The sequence below is a fragment of the Littorina saxatilis genome, linkage group LG9 (assembly GCF_037325665.1).
Source record: "Littorina saxatilis isolate snail1 linkage group LG9, US_GU_Lsax_2.0, whole genome shotgun sequence".
NCBI lineage: Eukaryota > Metazoa > Mollusca > Gastropoda > Littorinimorpha > Littorinidae > Littorina > Littorina saxatilis.
The window spans coordinates 66,483,772-66,488,771 of NC_090253.1; the positions used below are offsets into that span (position 1 = coordinate 66,483,772).

The following is a 5,000-nucleotide window of genomic DNA, read 5'->3' on the forward strand; positions in this document are numbered from 1 at the left end:
AACACCAAATTTAGCAAATATGAAGAGTTTTATGTGCTTAACAAAACCTGATACAGAGCCATCGCGAAAAATAAAAAAATGGGTAGTTTTTAAACAATTTTTCAAAATGGCCGCCAGTGTAAACGGTTGGGTATGTTAGGCATATTTCACTTCATGTGATTAACAGTAAATTTGGCGTAAATGGACATTTGCTTTTGCTTAACAAAACCTGATACAGAGCCACCGTGAAAAAATTAAGGAATCAGTAGTTTTTTTACAATTTTCAAAATGGCCGCCAATAAAAGGGTATTTAGGCATTTTTGATGCTACAAGACATTCTCTTGCAATAGAAACTAACACAAAAACATTTTTAAACAAAACAATACATGTATTGTTGGTGCAGAGAATGATTGGACGGTGTGGGTGGCAGGGTTGAAGAATTTGTGGATTACCTAAACTGTGCAAAAATAAATATATTGCACCAATTTTCATACCAAAACGAAAACATTCATTCCTGTGCTGTTATATTCAATGTATGCTATTGAGGGCACTCAACTTGGCTAACTGGAACACTTTTAAGATAAAAGGTGGCCTTTACATGGGTTATTTGACCGCCGCCCAAATAAGGGTACCCCCAAAATAAAACTGATAAAAATGTAATGTATCAACTCAAAAGTCGACTAAAATTCATAATCGCTGTATTTCGAAAACGTTGTTTGTTCTCATGTGTTTACACAACTAGCACATTCCGGCAAGTGTCTATACTCAAAAGAAACTTTGGCAGTACTTGAAACAACCATCTGTCATATATACATGCGAAGTCAAAAATATGTGGGATGTAAGTCAACAAACCTGTGGCAGTTTTTAAAATATTATTTCGTGAAGATTTGAAAGTGTACTCAAACGGTTGAACTACGCCTCGTGTGTAGACACACATTCCTGAAAGTTGCAACGCAACCCACTTGGTCATTGCTAAAATACATGGATTTTAGTTGACTTGGGTATCCCTCAAATTTGACACATAAACATCTCATCCGTGAGATCGACACATACATCAGTAGCTACAATGGCACAACACCAGAAATATGCAAGATGGCGAAATAAAACAACCTGTTCTGGATGGATAATCAAGTTGACTTTCTCTTCGTATACAACAGTGACCCAGTTGTGCCTCAGGAATTGTCGTCGGCTTTTTAAAAGGTACCCGAAGTTTTTGTCACATCTCTTTGTCACGTCAAGGGTATCCTTATTTTGACGGCGTAAATGATGATGTTAAAAAAAAAATGTGCCAGATAGCGAAGATGCGAGCCTTTAATGGCATAGACAGTTTGAATAAAATGACACAGGAATAAATGTTTGAGTTGGGGTATGAAAATGGGTGGAATAATATTTTTGCACAGTTTAGATGCTGACAGTTTTCACAGGCATGCAAGCACATTTGCAGAGAGCTGTGCTCTGCAGTCCTTCTTAGCAGCATTTGCAGCGTTTTGTTGTACAGCTCTTCTTGCAGGCACACCTCATGAGTTCTCGGCACACGCTGGATACCTCTTGAAAGCTCGTCCAGAATGACTCCCACTTTCCAGCCTTGAACTGCCAGCCCACAGAGTTTGGAAGTCTAATAGGTAGATGGCTCTTCTCAATCTCATGTCCTGCAGCAGCACCTCACTTGTAAGGGGATTATGGTCAATTTGGCAGCTCTTTTTACTGAAGAGGTACCGTCTAGCACTGTTTACACCAAGTACGTTGCTGGTTTTGTCCTACAAATGTACACCAAAAAACTCTTGTGCTGCCCTGTCAGTGGTACTCAGCTTACAAAGAGGAGCAGACAACCTGAAGAAAGTTTGAGTGACGTCTTCAAATGCTTGCCATACTTCCCAAGCCTTCTGATTATTGAAGGACGACATAGTGTCACAGCCTGTAAGGCTATGCAAAATGGGCAGACAGGGTGACTTCTCTTGGCCAATGGCTTTGGCAATGTGGCGATACACTTCACGAGCAGAAAAACCGCAACACAGCTGGAATGAGAAGCAGACTGTCTGGCCTCCTCTACATCAATGGTGCAGGAAATCAGCCTGGGGTACCCTTCACACAAAAGATGAAAAGTGAAATTTTTATTTGAATGTATTTGAATAATGTTTACTATCTCAGAGAGTCGGTCAAAGGCGGGTTAGCAAGTCTTCACACAACAGACCAAAATGAAAGAAAATTTTATTTCATGAATTCGTATAATTCTTACTGTTTCAGGTTAAAAAAAACAAACAAACACAGTTTCCAGTGACCCAACTGATTCTGGAATCTTTCTGACCGCTACATTTATTCGCTTCAAACAGTCGCTAACAGAATGTTGACCATAGTGAGGGTACGTACGTTAAACCCATCAAATTCACAGAGGTCGCTTACAAATGATGTGCAAACATGTTCCAATTAATACAAATAAAAAAATCTTACTGTTAAGAGGTATTTGGTAACAAACCTTGATACAGTAGTACTAGTGAAATCAGCTCCCTTCTGTGGCACCGGAATAAATGCAGAACGCTTCTTCCCAGGAACCGGCATGTGGTGTAACTCTTGTATATATCCTGTAAAAATAAAATTCACACCAATGCACGGTCAACTTAGAATAAGCAAAAGGATGAGAAACAAGCAACAAACCAAAATTGTAAAACTCAAAGAGCGGTACCTCTTCATTTTTCAAAACCACTTATCTCATTTGATTAGCATACACTGTATGCTTTTGTCTGTTACCTACCGTCTTTGAAAGTTTGATCATAACACTGTAAAGACATGGGGAGTGGAGTGTTTTTATCTCCAGCTGGTCATCCTACTATCTGGCCTACCCTCACTCAGTTTTTGACTCTACCCCTCCCCACCTCAGCCGTTTAGAGACTTATGGAAGTCCTTAACGTAGGCAGGACTAATCATTTATCATACCATGAACAATCTCTTTCTCCTCGCCTTTTATTCAAAGTTCGTTTAATCTGTTTAAAATCACCAGCGTGGCGATCATGATTTCCTTACTTGTAATCAACAGATAGATCTAGATCTATCAGCACCACAATCCAGCTAATGAGCTATTGCAAAATTAAACAAAGTCTCTGCATTTCAGCGCTTCACCCGATGAATAACAGACCCCAGGGGAGAATTAAACAGTAAAATGATGTGACATTGGTGAATGGATGCGTATTCTTGAAAACTTACCTTCAGAAACGTTGTTTTCGCTCAAATCAAAACACGCAATGTTGCGGAGGCCGCCATCTTGAATTTTCATGCTGCGGATATATAAAATTCTAAAAACGATCAAATTAAATACCAGAACACAAAAATACCCATAAGAGTATTTATGTCATGCATGTGTTATCAGCAGACAACTTCTGGTGCATGGTAAACCATTGAAATTTACATTTGCTGAGTTAGGAATATTTACTGCTGAGCGCTTTTGGTACGAATTTCGTCTGCTGTAAATGCAGCCTTTTATTCCCTATCAAAAACAAAAAAACCGATTTCTGAAGTGGCTCTGTATCTGAAATCCCTTAAATAATTATAAGGAACAATATCACAAAGTATGATGTTTGTTGCAAGATGTGAATGATTTATGAGTGCGTCTGCAACATACGAGCCCCACTACAACTGTTTTTTCAAATTCTTCATGCATTGATTTTTTTAGATCTGCACTCTAAAACAATCTTTGTGAAGTCGAAATTCATTCAAATAAAGAGAAATTATGGCCGCTGTGTATTTGTTTTATTTAAAGGTGGTCGTCTACATTTTTGCTTTTTTTCAATAATCTTATGGTTAGATTTCGCTAAAAAGTTATGTCAGATGATGAATGAACCATGGAGAAAAAAGTTATAGAAAAAAAAATATGTAAAAAAAGATTTTATTTTTGGGTAGCGTGACTCACATTCATGTCACTATGCTAAAAGCCACGCCCAAACAAGTGCAGCAACAGTTTGACACTGGAGCGCTGTCCACGCTTTTTTTTTTAAACGCACGAAATGCACGGGATTTGAGAGGAGTTTTGCGCTTGGTATTTTCCAAATAAGGATAACCTACTATGAGTACTACGCTGGAATACTACAATGAATTTTCAAACGGCTACACTGGCTTCGTTGTTCCTGATCGAAAGGGGGTGTATTGTTGATATTTGCATTTTAATGGTCAAATGGCGATTTCGGTGTAAACATGTAGTCAAGGACCTTTAAAACAAACACAGCCACAGGTAGTGCACCACGAAAACAGTGTTCACTCGAAACAGGGTACACGTCTATTGCTAGAAACATACGTACACTTTATGAAAGAAAATTGTAAAGAAAGTTTCACACAATGATTTGTGATCAGGAAAACTGTTTTGTGCACAACATTTCTTTCGATGTGTCTAGTTATCTCGATTTATAATGTTGAAAATTGCTGAAAGTCTTGGAAACAGACTATAGTTTTTGAAAAAGAATTTAGTGTATTTCTAGGTTTATGAACAATTCTGTATGGTGCTAGATATAGCTTTCCCGATTTCACGTACGAAAGAACCCATTGATATTAAGCGAATTAAGACATTTTCCAGATTACAATGGTTTAATTGTTTGTAAATCCACTTGACGAACATCGTTGCAAACCAAACTCGAACATCTTTTGACGGCATGAGTTTACGTAAGCATTTGATCGAGACATAGTTGGTTGCTGAGATCGTTCAAAATGGCTGTGAAGTAGCGAGGTTGGTGTGTTTCATCTGCATTTTGGAGTCTTCCGCACACTCTGGTGCTAATGTAAGCGATCAGAACGGTAAGATTGACGATAGAACCACCAAGAAAACGTATTTTCAGCAGGGGGCATACTATTTTTGATGATCGTGAGTATTTTTTTTTAAGAAAAGATATTCAAGAAAAAAAGGATATGAATTCTTCAAAATTGCGGTGCACCTCGAGGCCGATGTCTGTTCTTTAGTCGTATAGGTCAGGGTTTTTTTTACACCAAAAACAACGCAAAAGACACGTTCGAACTGCCTGACTGCACAAGGTGAAACGCGG

The 5,000-nt window shown here is 38.4% G+C and overlaps 1 protein-coding gene across 2 annotated transcripts in view; it reads left to right on the forward strand.

The window, feature by feature from the left end:
• LOC138976875 (BPTI/Kunitz domain-containing protein 4-like) overlaps window positions 1-5,000 on the forward strand; it is an 8,928-nt gene that overhangs the window by 911 nt on the left and 3,017 nt on the right. The gene's annotated exons all lie outside the window — the stretch shown is intronic.